This window comes from Panthera leo, chromosome A3, assembly GCF_018350215.1.
Source record: "Panthera leo isolate Ple1 chromosome A3, P.leo_Ple1_pat1.1, whole genome shotgun sequence".
In the NCBI taxonomy this organism is placed as follows: Eukaryota; Metazoa; Chordata; class Mammalia; order Carnivora; family Felidae; genus Panthera; species Panthera leo.
The window spans coordinates 32,982,859-33,001,446 of NC_056681.1; positions in this window are offsets into that span (position 1 = coordinate 32,982,859).

Genomic DNA, 18,588 nt, shown 5'->3' on the forward strand with positions numbered 1-18,588 from the left:
ACCAGCTGATAAGTTCAGTCTAGGGAAAAGCCAAGTCAAAGGCTGAAAGGAATGAGAGCAGTTCTCATAGGTCAAATGGGTGGGTATTGTTGGCCATCCTTCTTTCTTTTCCCTCAGCTTACCAGAGCCAAGTATTTCAGAACTCTTTTGGTCCTCTTCCTCCATTCAAGGAAATTAGACGTGGTATCCAGGTAGGATTGTCAAATAAAGCACAGGATACATAGATAAATTTCAATTTCAGATAAACAACAAATAAATTATATATTTGTCCTAAATATTACATCAGATATACTAAATAATTATTCATTGCGTTGTATGATATTCAAATTTAATCTGCCATCCTGTTTCTTTATCTTTACTTTGAAATAATTCTAGCTCTACAGGAATTGTAAATTTGTACTCACAGAAAATTCCTATGTACACTTCCCTCATTTTCTCCCAGTGGTTGTACTTATATTGTATAGTATAATGTCCAAACCAGGAATTTGATACTGGTACAATGTGTTTGTGTGGTTCTCTGTCATTCTATCACATTAAAGGTACAGATCTATTCCATTACCACAAAAATCTTTCTCATGCTATCTCTTTGTCATCATACCCCACCACTCAAGTATATCTAACCTCTGGTAACCACTAATCTGTTTTCCATCTCTTTAATTTTGTCATTTGAAGGATGTTATACAAATGGAATCATATAATATATGACCTTTTGAAGTTGACTTTTATTTTCATTTAGCATACATAATGCCCTTAAGATTTATCCAAGCTATTGTGTGTATCAAACAACAGAGCTACAAAATATACGAAACACTTATGTTTCAACAATTGATAGAACAACCAGATAGAAAATCAGCAAGGTATAGAAGAATTCAACACTTTCATCAACCAATAGGATCGAATCAATATTTACTGAGTGCTTCATCCAACATCAGACTACACATTCTTTTCAAACACCTATAGAATATGTACCAAGATAGAACATATCCTGTTCCTTAAAACAATCCTTAACAAATTTAAAAAAATGAAATACTACTAAATATATTTTCTGACCACAGTGGAATCAAACTGGAAATCAGTAACACAAAGATAACAGAAAAATCTCCAAACATTTAGAAATGAAATAACACATTTCCAAATAATCTTTGGGTCAAAGAGGGAGTTTCAAGGGAAATAAATTAGGAAAGTGGATGAAAATAAAGCAGTAAGAGGAAAGGAAATGATAATGACAAGAGCAGAAATCAGTGAAATTAAAAACAAACAAACAAAAAAACCCAGTAAAACGAAAAACAATTCCTTCTGAAGATTAATAAAGTTGACAAGCCTCTAGCAAGAATGACAAAAACAAAAGAGAGAAGACACAAATTACTAATATCAGGAAAGAAGCAGGAGATATCACTACAGATGCTATAGACCTCCAAATGATAATAAGGGAATACCACAAGAAAACCTCTGTACACATAAATTTGACGACTTAGATAAAATGGAACAATTCTTTGTGAAGTACAAGTTATCACAACTCACCTAATATGAAATAGGTAATTTTAACAGCCATATAAAATATAAAAATTATGCAATATAAAGTAGGTGAGTATTTTTACCAGAGAACATTAACACCCAAACTAAGTAAAAAAAGGGAGGATGTGACTTTGGGTAGCAACCAGCAGTGTCAGCCACATCTTTAAGCCTACTAGTGATATACTGAAGAAACTATTAAGAGGCCATATATTTCCTTTGCTCTGATATCCAAGAAATCGTTTTAATCTATACGTTGCTCTTATTGTTTCTTTCTCCTTCAGGACTGATATCATCGTATTCATTCATCTCCTTTCACCTCTGACATTGACATTGATGGAATGTAAACCTCAAATATGGTTTTATCTTTCTTGTAAGGATGGGCTTTTGAAATGGAGTCTTTGGTCTGTGCTGTGGATGATGACAAAGTAAAACTTGACCCATGCCTTCTTTGGGTTCCCACACCAAAGCTACTGGAATAGTATCAGGAAATTGTAAGCATTCTAGAAGGTTCAAGAGTCAACAAACCTTTGGTGTTTCTCACTTACTTTCTACTCAGCTCTTTATATTTTCTCATCAGTCAAACAACATTAGCCTATTTTATTCATCAGGAGTAAAAGGCTCAAAGTAGTTGTGAAATAGTGTTTGGACTGTGTGACACTCACTTTAAATCTCAGAAAAGGTGTTATACCTCATTTTTTCTTAGCCTCTATTAAAGAAATAAACTCTTTCCCAATTAGAATGTCTTATAGGAGTCTCGAAAGAGAATTTTAGATGCAGCTCTCATGTTTCCCTAGTTAGTAGAGAAAATTATATGGGCATGAAAACTATGAAGCTGTGAATAATTATGATACTTTGGTCCAGAAATGTATGTGTATATCAGCAGAACACTGAATTTATTATTGTATTTCATCATTAGTATCATTACTTTCATTATAATTTCAGAATACAAGTATTTTATTGTTACAATAAAATGTGCCCCATGACTCAACTAAAATGTCACTTATTCCTGTTTTCAAGTGAGTATGCATATGTATCTGTGTAGATGTGTGTACATGTAATTTATGCATTTTTTATCTCTCTGGATTATCTTTCTGTTGCCATAGCAAGGCTGAGTATGGATGTAGCTAGCCTAGCACTCTGTTAGAAATTCACCCTTGAAAGAGAAAGCTTTTCCAACTTTGAATTTCCTTTGTCAGTCATTAGAAGTTGGTGGGAAATTCCAGCCCTATGAGAAATGCTGACGTTAATTTCTGTAAAATATCTAGAACAACTGATGTTGTAACATGAACCAGACCCAATCAGCTCTCAGTATAAGAAGCTCCTCAGAATAGGGGTGGAAACACAGACCCATAGTAAAAGGAAGCCAATCAAGTGTTTCTTCTTTTAATCTGGGAGTTTCCAAAGATAAAGTCATGAGGGCATCAAAGACTAGTTTGGAACAGAAAGGCATGACAGAAATTTATTTTCCTCATACTGTAACTAATGGATCCCAAATCTCCAACCCAAGGAAACCTTCAGTCATTTACCTTGTCCAGTGTCAGCAGTGAACATCTACCACCCCATCCGACCCTGCTACATTAAAAAAAAAATTATCTCATGTTGTTGAACCGCTGAGATAATGATAGAGAATAAACCTAATCAGCCTTGTTTAGAGAGCCTAATTTGTGAAAATTTACGAAAAGACATTATATCAGCTAAGACTATATACACAAATACATTCCACTCAAATCACAATTTACCTACTGTACTTATAATTATAGGTATTCTCTGTCTAGTCGAAGTTGATTTTCAAACAGATGAGCTTTAATTTTATGGATTCTCTTAACTAGCTGCACTGCTTGCTCTGTTTTCTTGATTCTTTGTGTAGTATAATGAGTAACTTGATATCCGCCTCATATTTTATGGGCACATAATTCATCTCAATTCCAGATGCAGGAGAATTATCCCTGCTTGACTTCCCACTGTCCTCTCCACAGTCTCAATTAGATGATTATTTAACAGCCAGTCGAATTCCCAGACCAAGCCATCAAGGGCTAGATCTTTAATTGCCCAAACTGTTTGTTCTAACATGTGGCTTTCAAACATCCTGCTGGGTCAAATTTAATTGAAAAAAGATGGCTTTCCTATCCTGAGCATATTTTAGAGGACAGAATATAAGCAGTAAGTCAGTGAGATAACAAAACATTTCTAATATATTTTTACCTGAAATATGTATGTATTAAATCTCATATACATATATACATTTTTTAAAAACTCTGTGAAACTAGATTCTCTCCATTATTAAAAGCATTGGGAATTTAGTTTCCCTCAATGCCAAAATCTGTCTTTAATCATAACTTAAGTTGATGAAGAGGCAAAATAGATACATAGAATGTTAGAAGATTAACACTTTCTGGTATAAAGCTGTAACCTGAGTCTGATGTTGCAGCCAGTGATTTTTAAAATCCCCATTTGGTATCCAGTTATCCCAAAGGTGAACAATGGCAAAACAGAAGGGATATTGGGGGATCATTATATTTATGATAAGAAGAATAAATATTTAACAGTATTTTAGTTCTTTGGGAAATGATAATATCTACCCAGGATATGGTGCATCAAATGAAAATGTCACATAGTTAAGAGGCTATAATAGGTAATCTTATGAAAGGGCTGGAAAACTCCCAAAAAGAATTTGGGAAAGGATGGAGGAGGGGCTTAAATAATGTCCATCAGTTATGCTCTTATGTGGAAGAAAAGCCAAATAAGCAGAAATGAAATCATTTCAAAGTTATTTGAACTTAAGTCTCAAAAAACATAAGAAAGGAGCTTTAATCCCAGCGCCAACCAGACTTCCTTTTGCAAATCTGAACAAATGCTGCTGTCTTTTTTTTTTTTTTTTTTTTTTTTTTTTAACGTTTATTTATTTTTGAGACAGAGAGAGACAGAGCATGAACAGGGGAGGGGCAGAGAGAGAGGGAGACACAGAATCTGAAACAGGCTCCAGGCTCTGAGCTGTCAGCACAGAGCCCGACGCGGGGCTCGAACTCATGGACCGTGAGATCGTGACCTGAGCCGAAGTCGGATGCTTAACCGACCAAGCCACCCAGGCGCCCCAATGCTGCTGTCTTTAACTTCATTGCTAAGTTTCTAAAATGTGAAAGATTGGACTTTGTTTCCTCAAGTGCCCTTGAAGTGATTCATTGGCTAATGGTTTCCAAAGACCTTTGAAAATGTAAGGGCTAAGATTTAACATATTATGGTGTTTCCCCCTTGATCATTGCATTTATGTTAATTTCTCTGTAATTCAATTTCCATTCCCCCCTCGCTTTTTTTTAGATTACTGATTATTTTTCTTGAGATGTGTTTTACTGAGAAAAGGGCTGAAAGAGCCGCTCACCAGCACTTCGGAGGAGATAACTGATTTCAGTTTTACTTTCTAAAATGTAGAGCCACTTTCTCTCTTTTTCATTTTTTTTCTCTTTTTTTCTTTATTCCTTTGTTTTTTTCTTCTCCTTTCCTCCTTCTATGACATACTTCCAACATATAGAAAAATGCAGAGAATAATGTAAAATTTCCAGTGCATGCAGCCATGACACAGATGTTGTAGAGAATAATGTTTAGTCGGATTTGCTTCAGGTGTATTTTTAATAGAAATAAAATGTTACATATGGGTGAAGCTGCAGATGTGCCTCTTCCCAGTGCCACTTGTTTCTCTCCTTCTGTGAGTTAACCATTGTCTTCAAGATTTGTGTCTCTCCCCCAGTAAGGTTTTAAAAATCTATGTAATATTTTAGAGGGCTTTAAAAATGTATGTAGTACTTTTGGGGGATTTAAATGGACACAAATGGTATGGTACAGTATATAACAATCCATACTTAATTTTTTTAACTCAACGACACATTTAAAAATGTAGTTAACTTGTTGCAGGTGGATCTAGTCCATTTATTTTAACTGATACATTAATGGTCTATTGATACACAGTAATTTATTGTCTTTTTCCACATAAATGGACATTTATGTTGTTTTCAAAATTTACTATTAAGAATTGTAATGGGGCTACCTGGGTGGTTCAGTGGCTCAGTTGACTCTTGATTTTGGGTCAGGTCATGACTCATGGTTCATGAGTTTGAACCCTGTGTCAGGGCCTGCGCTGAAGCATGGAGCCTGCTTGGGATTCTTTCTCTCTCTCTCTCTCTCTGCCCCTCCCCCATTCATGTTCTCCTTCTCCCTCTCTCTCTCTCAAAATAAATAAACATTAAAAAATTGTAATGAACATATTTGAGTACTTACTTTCTTTTGAACAGGTGTGAGGTTTCCTAGACTGTGTACCCTTGCAGGGAAATTCTTAACTCATAGGTAATCATATATTCAACTAACCTCAATATTTTCAAATTGTTTTCTATGAGTTATAATGCTACTGGTGGATTATAAGGCTCATTCTGTCCCCACAATTTCTGTAATTCTTGAGGTTGTCAGTCTTCCCACTCATTGTTCACCTGATAAATATTAATTAGTATCTTATTTTTATGTATATGTATACTTCAGAGGTATGATTTATGTATAGTAAAATTTCACCCTTTTGAATGTGCAGTTTTATGAGTTTTGGCAAATGTATTCAGTTGCATAACCACCACCACAGTCAAGGTAAAGAACATTTACACCACTCTAGGAAGTTTCCATGAGCCAAACCCTCTGTTCACTCCCAACCTTGGCAATCACTGATCAGTTTTCCCTTATTTGTATATACATTTAAAAATCAGTGAATAGACAGTTGTGCATATTTTCATGGTTCATTTTCCTTCTATAGTGTGAGTTTTCTGTTATGTAATATACCTGCTTTGAATCCATTTGGCTATAAATAACTGAAATACTTATTTATCATGACCTAAATAAAAAGTCATTTAATTTTATGAGCTAAGCAGCCTATGATTAGTAGTTGGTCAAAGATATCAAGAATCTAAATTGTTTCTAGTTTTTTCTCCATCATCCTTGAACTATTATGTTTTTATCATCAAGAACATTGTTTCATGGATGTAAGGTGGCTGATACACATCCAGGCAACATGTCTATATTCAAGACAGAAGGAATGGGTATGGGAATGTCATCTGTATCCATCTCTTTTATTAACAAAGTGATTTTAAAAAGACTTCATCAGGTGCCCCCCTTATGTCTTCTTGGTCAAAATTAGTTGTGTGTTTTGAAGCAGGAGGCTGGGACCATCGTCTGGGAGTTTACTTGGAAATACATTGATTTTATAGATTATGGTGGAAAAATAAATATGGTATAACTGTATGCAATAGGGTATTTTTATGTATTTTGGTCAAATTTTATATTTTACCTATGTGTAAAACATTATTAGGTTTATTTTGATATACACTGTCAATTTATTGCTCAATTACCAATGAATTTTTATGATTACATTTTATAAATGACCTGTATGTTTGCCGAAATCTCCAACTGATTGTACTTATTTTCTAATGAATCTCCTGAATTTTTTGTTCAGATGAATATTTAATCTGTGAACATTATTACACTTTGGACTCTTCTTTGGCAATTCTTTTAGTTTTCTTTCTGTCCTTCCTACCCACCTACTTTGCCCCCTTTTTCAGATTTATTTTAATATTTCTAATCTATGAATATATCTGTTCTTAGTGTTATTTTTTGAAGGAGTTTCTTTATTTTAAGTAAACTCTACCCCCAATGTGGGGCGCAAACTCACAACCCTGAGATCAAGAGTCCCTTGGTCTACTAACTGAGCCAGCCAAATGCCCCTTTTTTGAAGTAGTTTTAGCATCTGTTTCTCTTGTGAATTAAAAGAACTCTTAAGCATATATTCATTTTCATATTTGTATGAGAGCCATGATTTCACACTTTTTTAAATTTTAAATATTATCATTTAACTGTTTATACCTTAGACTTTCTTTAGAAAGTTTTTGAATCTGTTTTTCCTTCATATTATTCTAAGGTTTTTTTTTCCTCATATTTTTTGTTGGGATTTTTTTATTATTAAAAAATTCCAGATTTTCTTAATTTTTCTAATTCTTGGAAGTGCTATTTCTTCTGCTTTTTGCATCCCCTGCCTTTCCCTTTGGGAATACGATTCCTGGTGTAGTTTGGGATTTTTAATGTGCTACTGCCTTCAGCACAATTTGCTTTTATTGTGCAATTTCTAAATGCCATGGGTTGTGGAGGCATCTCTATAGAATAATTTTTGTTTTTGTTAGGGCTTGGATAGTTTTATTGGCTGTGAATGAATTCTGATGCTAAGGTTCAGACTTGATGTTCCTACATATGAATATGGTGCTGGCTTTGGGTTTCCATTTCTCATAGGGGAGTATTATGGTCCTGCCTTGTTTATATGTTTCTTATTATTTCTCTGACATATCAATCAGATTCATTGTAAGGTACAGGGAAGGGTTTAATAGAATGAATTAGGTTGCAGGAATTGAAGATGTGAGTTCTACAAATGGCCCCCAGACTAGCAAAGTCATCCTAGCCTGAAAATCACCATCAATGTGATGGTAGAATCATGAAGCTACTGCCAGTGTTCCTGTTACTTCTGATGGTGCTGCTCTCCTCCTATGAAGTCAAAGAACAGTCAGACTCTAGACTAGTACTGCAGGAATCCCACAGTTCTTCGGCTTTGCTTACTAAAGTAGTTGAAAAGTCAGCCCAACTCTTTTTCACCTTCCGGTCTCTTGTGACTGCAGTGGTCAGTAGAACTCAATTCTCCAGATCCCTTGCTGCATGGACATCTGGGAAATTTAATTGATTTTGGTTTTGTTTCTGATTTATTTTGTTTCAGTATGCTTCCAACACCTCTAGTTGGAACAAGGGTGTAATGGAGCTTGAGTAATTCAGTCAGCAGTGACCACAGCTAGACTAAAGGGGGGACGATCCTTTCAGGGAGTAGGTTTTGCCTCCCACTTCTCAGGCATTGATGGCCAAGTATCAGTTGAGTCTTCTGGGATGCCAATGCTGAGATGGAGGTGGGAGTGCAAACATTAACCCTTGTGAAACAAACAGGGGAAACTGACTGGGAGAAGGAGTCATCTGCCTTTGGTACAGATCTAAAAAAGTAACAAAGTCTATGCTAATCCAACAGGGGACTCTAGAGCATGGATGACCCATTAGAAGATTCCTTTACTGCATGACATGGCCAGGCCCTTGAACCACTGGCTGGCTGGGTCACTGGCTGGGGCTGCCCTATGGTATACAGCTGAGGGAGGCTTGATGGAGTTTACACATAAAGGCTGTTGGCTAATGATACTCCTTGCAGCTGGGAAGTAGGCTTTTTTTGAAGGGAGATCTTGGCAGTACCTCACTGGGTCTTCCAGAGAGCACTTGTTCTGTCACTGAGTTGGTGTAAAAACCCTTACACCCACAAAGGCCTAAATCTGCTCTAATACCCACATGCATTGCCACAGCCTCACCTCTTATTTACTACCCTGTTCCTTCTTCATTCTGACCACAGGAAAATCATTTTTTCTTTCTTTCAGGTATAGGTACATTATCCAGAATTTCTAAGTGTTAATAGGAGGAGGGCAGCTATTTCTTTTCACCTCAATCTTTTTACTTGACTCAATTTATCTGCCTCCCAAGACATCACTTCTTTGAGACTAGAGTTAGCACATTTGACACAATTATGATTGTCACTGAGGCAATAAGTAAAAATAATTCTGTACTTGCCACAAATCTACCTACAAACTGCCCAGGTTGCTCTGATGGTTAAATACTGTGCTATTTCTAGCTGAGCCAACTGACAAATACTTATTTTCCCTGACATTGGTGATGATCATTATGCTAGCAGATGGAGGCAAATAGAAATGGAAAGGGAATTGTTTCTGTATTCAATAGACTCTTTGTTGGATATACTAATCTCAAGGAATAGTAGAAAAACAATAAAAATTTATGGCTTGGGCCCTTCCTACTCAATGTGTGGATTGTGGACTATTGACTACACCTAAGAAATGCACGTAAGAAATGCAGATTCTCAGGCCACACTTTAAACCTATTGAATCATAAACTGTAGTACTTCAACAAGATCCCCATTTTGGGGTGTCTAGGTGGCTCAGTCAGTTAAGTGTCTGACTCTTGATTTTGGCTCAGGTCAGAATCTCACAGTTGTGAGATCAAGCCCTGCATTGGGCTCTGTGCTGAGTGTGGAGCCTGCTTAGGATTCTCTCTCTCCCCTTCTCTCTGCCCCTCCCCTGGTCATGAACATTTATATTCTCATTCTCTCTCTCTCTCTCTCTCTCTCTCTCTCTCTCTCTCTCAAAATATTATTAAACACACATGCACAGAAGATACCCAGTGATTCATATATACTTTAAGGTTTGGAAAGCAGTAACTTATTTATATAAGAAAGCCATAGCTAATAGAGAAAATAATTCATTATTAAGAGAAAAACAGAGGGCCCTTAAATGGTTGCATGATAACTCATCTTAAAAGGAGAATGAACAGAATTACAAGGAAGGGACTTCAGTTTTCTGGAACAAACTGTGATAATACAGTTTTAAAATCTGTCAGAGAAATCTCCATTATTTCCCCAAGAATCCACTGTGTTATTCTCCTAGTAATATTTTATGGCATATCTAATAAAAAACAATTTGACTTGATATTGACATTTATGGGGTATGTCTTCTGTGCTTCGTAAGTTTTCTTTAAACACGTGAACTTCTTTGGTAATTTATTAGCTATAACTAGAATGGTTGAGTTTATAATCAATTTCACTATATAGTAAATTTTCTTATTGTAAGGTGTTTTCTGACCACAGTAAGTAGTTTTAGTTTTTGAAGTGCGGTTTTCATGAATTCCATTACATGTATACCTCCAGATTACAGAGAGGCTGGCAGTTTTATAACATGGATTCACCTTGCAGAATTTTGTAAGTGCTTTTCCCCTCTATTCCTCTCCTGAGAAGTGGAATGTATGTAATTTGCAAAGCAGATCCACATGCTCTGAAACTGTGGAAACAGGAGCTTTTGTTATAAATTAAAGTGTTCTCTTTGATTTCTACTCATATTATTAAGACAGGTAAGTTATATTTTCATGAAATGTTTCCATTTTTAAAAGCTCTGCTGATAAATAATGTAGTTTCAGAGGGTCTTTCTGTGGCTGTCATCCTTTTATTTCTAATTACAGATCAAAGAGAGAAGACAAGCAAACCTTGAACTGACCCTACTGATTCACAGCCTTAACATTGTGGAGACAAGAATGCCTCCAGATAGGACTCTAAGGTAATTTTTAAAAATTATCCATAGGGATTCATATTCTATAGCATGAGTTGGAAGGTACCTGAGGTAATTGAGGTACCTCAGAAGGAGTTAACTACAAAGAGGAATCTCACAGTTACAGAGTGTATTTTAAAACTCAGTGTATTAGGAGTGAGAACATTTGCTAAATTCCACCTTGTCTATTTAAGTGCTTCTCATCTCCTTTTTTTAATGCCCTGAGTTCCCTATTTCATAGGCAAGTTCAGATATTCAGTGATAATGAAAAAAAGAGAAGCTTTAGATAAACGAGTTTAGGCTTTATTTTAACAACTTTGTTGAAATATAATTCATATAACATAAAATTCATCCATTTAAAACATGCAATGCACCATGTATATTTAGCTGCAATATATTTAGCACATTAGTTGTGCAACTATCATCACAATGAATTTTAAAACACTTCAGTCACCCCAAAAATAAGCCCAGTACCGTGTAGCAATCCCTATGTATTCCCTCTCACCCAAGTCCTGGAAAATACTAGTCTACATTCTGTCCCTATGGATTTACATTTTCTGGACTTTCCATGTAAATAGAATATTACATGACATGATCTTTTGTGACCAGCTTCTTTCATTTAGCATATTTTCAAAGTTTGTCTATGTGGTAGTATGTAAAAGAATGTATTCACAGAAGAACATAACTTGTCTTTCTTTAGGAAAAATAATAGATTTTTGGCAGATTAAATTATTCTTCAAGATTTAAGAAAGTCTTTTTTTCAAGTTCTTATTTCATACAAGGGGCTATCTCCTGGGTAATTGTGTGTGTGTGTGTGTGTGTGTGTGTGTGTCTGTGTCTGTGTCTGTCTATATATGTCTGTGCATACCATCATTGGGAATTACCTTTTAACTGAGCTTATTTAGTTTTAGTGAACCTCATACTTTCCTCCAGGGATCTACTCTCTCTCTCTCTCTGTCTCTGTCCCATTCTCTGGTGAGCCAGTTGATGATTTGAAAGCTAATGTTCATGTCTGAGGGCTTGGAGTTGTCTGCTTGTGTCCACTTGTCATCAGTAGAGTTTGGGGCCATAGCAAGATTTGAGGACTGATCCATACAGCATCAGTCATTTATGAGAAAAAATGATATTTATACAAAAGAATGAAATACTTTGCATTGAGCCTTGCTAGCTTCTTCCTTTTAGTTTTCCTGGCTCTTTGTATCAATTACCTGAGTTGTATGGTGATAAATGCACACAGTGACTTAGTCTTAGAATATCCTTAGAAAAAGGGTTTCAAGCAAACTAGTAACAGCAAGGAAAAGTAATTATTTAGGAGAAAGTAGAACAACTGTTTTCTTAGGAACAGGAGTTAGCTATCAAGGGTACCTATAATACTGGCTTTAAAAATGTTCCTGGCTCCTAAATGTCATAGGAAAGGGTGAAAATATTTTTGCAAATTAAAGTATTGTGAGGAAGCAGTTGTTTTGTCTGAATTTCAGTTAAGGACATTTAGCTGTTTCTAGTTAATTGAGATAGATAGATGATAGATAGATAGACAGATAGATAGATAATAGAATTGAGGCTTCATTTTTTTTAACTCACCAAAGATGTTCAGATTTCCAAATAATTGTGTAAATGAATTTAGCATAGCAAGGTTCTTCATGTGTCTTGTATGATGAACTTTCTGTAACAACTATCTCCGCTTTCTTATTTCTCATTTGCCATCCATTGTCTCCAATGTATTTGCATTGTCTACTACTGAACTATGAAAATAAATGAACTTTATCAAATAAGAGATGCATAAAAGAAAGGCAGTCTAACCAAAACATGATGAGTCCTAAGGTTATCCTCCTTACTGTCTTCCTTGATGTTGTACCTTCTGTGGCTCCACAAGCCCTCTGCATTTACTTATATATTTGGCAACATATTATTTTATATTTTTTTATCTTTATTTGGAAGAATTCTTGTATCTTCTTCCTTTGTATTTGTCTGGTCTCATTCATTAAGCTAAAAACTATTTCAAGGGACTTGATTTTCTCCAGGGTCGAGAGCGCCAGCACTTGTGGAGTCATGGGCTGCTCATCTGTTATATGGTGTTATATGGTGACCAACAGGCAGACCATACATTGCTGTTGTTATTTTTAACCAGGATGATGAATTCCAGAAGTTATTATCCTATGTGGGACATCCTCCTGTGTACCCTGTCATCAAGTTTCCCATCTCTGTTGATAGGAGGAGCAGTAGGCAGTCCTGCACTGAGAAATTGAGTTACTCATCTCAGCTAGAGAATGGTGCCACAGAAGAGATACTGTGCAGTTGTGTGGAGGACAAAAACGTTTGAGACCGGTGGTAATAGGAGGACAGAACCGATGTCAGTCTGAAAGCAAAGGTCTAGATTCTAATTCTAGTCTACACATTCTATTTCTGCCAAATCTTTGTGAGTACTCAACATGCAAAGGGTCTTGACACAACATCAAATCATGGTTGCGATGGGCTGCATTTATTTATTACTTTTCCAATCCTGCCATAGTTAAGGCAGTATAAATATGACCATTATCTAACAAGTATCTTTGGAAATCATGGAGCAGAAGTAAGTGAGGTAGAAATGGGAAGATTCTTAAAGAAAATTCAAAGCCAGTGGAAGCTACACTATTTGAAACACTTAAACTCTCCCATCTTTACTAATGTAAGGTGCAACATATTTTAGGTTATAATTTGTGTTTTTATTTTTGGGAATTTTTACCCTCCCTTGGCCAAATCCTCATTTATTTGCTTGCTCTAATCTTTCCTAGAACATCCATATTTTATAGCAAGTAAAATGGCTGGTTAACCAAAGCTGCTAATCCAAGGGGAAGAGTTCCAGCAGGAAGCATTTCTAGACAGGGTCAGAAACAGACAAAATGAGCAAAGAAGCAGACTGGCTGAGCAACTTTTTGGCTAATACTGTTGGAAGCAACACTCACAACCAATTTACAGCTTTTCAGAGTTTGGGTTTTAAAGCAATCCTTGTCTCCTCATTCATTAGTAAGGTTGTAGGGTTAACAACCAAGTGATCGTTCAGGGTACATGTGTGTCAGTTCCAGAGGAAAGACTCTGTGTTCTGAGAGTATCTAACAAAATAACAGAAAAAAATCATTTTTAATATTTTAAATTGCTTCATTTTAATTTGTATAGCTACTAACTGCCTCCTCAGTCAAGGATAGTCTAACAAGAAGTGTATAGGGGGTGGAACTGTTGTAAAGGGCTATTTCTCGAGTTAATAGTAAGACAGCTCTTTTAGAGTGGGTGAATTGAAATATCTCAAAATAAATTAGAAAGATGTAATTCCATATTCCACTTCACTTTTAAATGTTTTATTCTTATGAAATACACATAACATAACATAAAACATAAGAAAACACCTTAACCATTTTTAGGTGTGCTGAAGTTCAGTGGCATGAAGGACATTCACATTGTCGTGTGGCCATCGCCATCATCCGTCTCCAGAACTCCTTTTGTCTTGTGAAATTGAAAGTTTGTTCGTATTAAACAACAACTCCCCATTCCTCCCTACCCCTCAGTCCTTGGTGAGCACCATTCTACTTCCTACTCTATGAATTTGAATACTCTAGGTACCTCATATAAGTGGAAGCATGTAGTATTTGTCCTTTACTGACTGGCTTATTTCACTTAGCATCATGTCTTCAACTTTCAGCCATGTGATAATGTGTGTCAGAATTGCCTTCCTTCTAAAAAAACTGAATAATATTTCAGTATGTGTGTATTCTATGTTTTGTGTATCAATTCATCTACCTATGAACATTTGGGTTGCTTTCACCTTTTGACTATTATGAGTAATGATATATCCACTTCATTTTGAAAGGAAGAGTTCTCTACATCCAAAAAGGTACAGTTTCATCATAGTATTTCATGGTAGAGTTGGGGATAGTGAAATCCATTGAAAAACTGAGATCCAGATACATTGTATTGAAATCATAGATATTATTATTGTTTTTGGGGGGTTTTTTGTCCATAAAATATTCCTGGAAGCCTTTATGTGGTGCAGAATATCTAGTCTTTCAAGCTTTGTGTTTCTGGATCTACTAACTGTATCTGTTTACAAGAGAAAGGTTGATTGCATTATCTTCCAGAATGGAGGGCTACATGTTCCGTTTGCCTGTGATATTTATGGGGAAGACTCTGTTCCAAGGATTTGGGGTTTTATGAGATTCTCCTCAGCAGGATGCCTTTTAATTGCTTGAGTTATATTAGTGCTTGAGGTAAGATCCTTTTCTCAAGTGTCCAGCCAAAGCCCCACTGATCAACCCTCCGCAAAGCCACAGTAAAATTGGCATGCTTAAATAGGGCAGGAATGCTAACATCTCTGATCTGAGAGAGGTAATTTGGTCCAAAATGCACTCCAGTGATGTTTATGTTTCGGATAAAGTGCTTACTACACTGTTGCTGCCCTTTTGACCCCCATTTCCTTGTTCGTGTGCTTCTAGGAGAAAGTGATACTTAAATTCAAATCTTTACTTTTATTAGCTCCCAGAGTAAACTAGGATTTCAGTCCAGTCTTATCTCTGCTATAAACATCCTGCTACCATTCATATCTTGAGGAAAATGATTAAATACATTCCATCAAAGGAACAAATGGAAACTCATCACAATCTCTTCCTCCCTCCCTCCCCTTTTTCCTATTTCCCTCTTTCCTTCCTTCCTTCCTTCCTTCCTTCCTTCCTTCCTTCCTTTTCAGATTTACGAGCATATGTGTTGCAAACTCAAGGCAAAGCATTTTCACGGTTTGGAATATCAGGGAGAGCACTCTGAAGTGGTTGTTGTAGGGAGGAGCAGCATGTGAGGTGGGAACAGGGGAAGGGGAGTAAGGATTGAGTTACAGCCCTGTGTGCTGAGCTTATTTCTCAAGCTGAACCCTCCTGTGTGGACAGCATCGTCATCTCAGCCTTATAGACTGGAAAACAGCACTTCAACATGTTGCAGAACATCTCAGAGAAGATATACTTCCCAGTTGTCTTAGAGGCAAAATCATCATGAGCCTTTTGAGGTGTGTTATTTCAGATAAGTAGGATTATACTTCCTGTCATTGGCTCCATTCCCCTAACTCCTTATCACCTCAGTGTAACAAGCAAAGGGGTGTGAATAGAAAGGGAAGATAGCTTCAGGTCACTTAGCTGGTGTAGCCTTTGAAGGTATGATGGGAAGTCTTAGGTGGAGGTCAAAAGACAGTTAAAACCTAATATCTGGGAAAAGGCTTGTTCAGGTCAAGTCAGTAGTGAACATTTTATTTATTTGAAGATATTAGAATGGTTTAGACAAGTAGATTAAACAGCTTAATGAAGCAGAACTCTACACATAGTTAAATTTCCATTCCACAAAAAAACTCATCTGTTTGACAGAAATCAATGAGCTAATCAATGTGAAAGCATGAAGGGAACTAGAGCAAAATGCTATAGAATAATTGTCAGCACCTAGCGCTCAGTTGGTGCTTTTCACAATTGAAGTATGAGACGGGGAGCCATCAGCCTCACTGCAAATGCAGATTTTCATGAAACCTTGTCCACCCAGAGTGTTTCATAAATCAGATCCAAAGATAAGGGGCTTTGTAAAATGAAAACTGCCAGGATCTTACTGTGACCTTCTGAAGGTCCTTTTATTTTTTATTACATAGTAATATTCATTATTTGCTTGAACAAAGGAAGGATCATATGTTCAGCTTCTGGCCGCAGGGGAGTCTCTTGTGCAAACAGAACTATCCCTATCCTTTTTTTTTTTTTTTTCCCCAATTGTGAATCTTTCTTGTGTTAACATCTGGACATAATCTCTGCACATTGAAATTGTTTTTATTTTCATATCTAATAAAAATACTCAGAGGAATACACAAAAATGCAATCAAGAATGTAAATGGGAATGTATTTAGAAGGCATAGAGGAAAAATAAAGATCAAATAAATCTTATTTTGTAGAACAATGAGAACAGTGTACTTAATAGAGGTGAGGTTACTTTGGACTTTTCGAGTGCAGTGGAACTGAGTGTATCTAATCCAAGAACAGTTTTAAAGCACTGGCTCCATTTATAAACATGCTGATTATGTGAAATCTTCTTTATTATCAGAATCACAATATTCACTTGGATGCTCCTGTCTAAATCCCTTACAGGTTTTCACCTGTTCTTAGAATAATAACAGTTTCTGGAAACTGCCATTTACTCATGTAAAGGACTCTACTATGTGCTATCTGTGTAAACGTCTTTCTTCCTGTGCTTCCTATGTGCTATCTGTGTAAACATCTTATTTAACTTCTGAATGATGATTAATACCCAAAAGAGACAAGAACTGTTCCATGATGAGTTATCCGTTTACATATCTGTTTCTGAGGTGAGTTGTTAAAGTGAAAGTTTCTTCCTAGGTTAATAAATCTTTGCCAAAGAAAACCATAGGATGTTTGAACATATAAAGTTTGGCATTTCATTCCAGAAAACCAGATGCATCAAACATTGCCCGATAACAACAGTAAATTTGAAGTCAGTAAGCACTCAAAACTTAGTAGTTTAGGGGTGCCTGGGTGGCTTAGTTGGTTAAGCATCCGCAGTTCATGAGTTTGAGCCCCGCATCAGGCTCTGTGCTGACAGCTCAGAGCCTGGAGCCCGCTTTGGATTCTGTGTCTCCCTCTCTCTATGCCCGTATCCTGCTAGTACTCTGTCTCTTTCTCTCTCTCTCAAAAATTAGTAAAAACATTAAAAAGGTTAAAAAAAACTTAGTGGTGTAAAAGAACAACAATTACTGAATGTCTCATAGTTTCTGTGGGTCAGGAATTCAGGAATTGTTTGGCTGAGTGATTCTGTCTCCGAGTTTCTCATGAGTTTTATGAGGATGAATCTCATGAGGATGCTGGCCAGGCTGCAGTCATCTGAAGGCTTGACTGGAGCTGGAAGATCAGCCACTCAAATGGCTGGCAAGTAGGGGCTGGCTGTTAACAGGAGGTATCAGTTCATCATAATGGGGGCCTCTCCAGAGGGTGGCTTGAGTGTCCTCACTGCATGATGACTGGTTCTCCCAAAGCAAGTAATCCAAGAAGCCACAGTGGAAGTTTTAATGTTTTTTATGACCTAGACTCAGATGTGATACACTCTCACTGTTACCATTTTCTCTTGATCACCTGGCCAGCCTGTTTTAATGTGGGAGAAGACTATTCAAAGGCATGAAGACTGGGGAGCCTGGGTGGTTCAGCCCATTAAGCATTTGACTCTTGATTTTGGCTCAGGTCATGTTCTTATTGTTGTGGGATCGAGCCCCACATGAGACTCTGTGTTGAGCATGGAGCCAGTTTAAGATTCTTTCTCCCTCTTGCTCTCTGCCCCTTCCCCGCTCATGTGCCTAGGCTTGCTGTCTCTCAAAATAAACATTAAAAAAAACCACATACACACAAAGGCATGAAGACCAAGAGCCAGGGATTAGTAGAAAGTGTCTTGGAAGGTGGCTACCATTATAGGTATGTTTTTTCAATAATTAATATGTGTATATGTTGCATGCCCATCATATATATGCACTGAGAGAAAAGCATCATATATAACAGGCTCATTGTAAATGTATGTTGAATGGCTTCAGTGAGATATTTATTTGAACATTTAATCCATGAAAAGTAAAAGTGGATACTTTATTAGTAGTAGTAATTTGTTATTAGAATCTGAGCTTAACTCCATAAACAAATTAGAACTATATAAGCATGTTTAAGAAACTGAAGGGTTGACTCACCAGGTAGCCATTTATGTATGCCTGAAGAAGACTTGGCAAAGTTACTCAGAGGGATGAGTTTGACCAAGGAAACAAATGAGAGGTTTGGAGGGCAGTCTAACACCTGGCTGTGGAATTTGATTTCCATCCTAAACT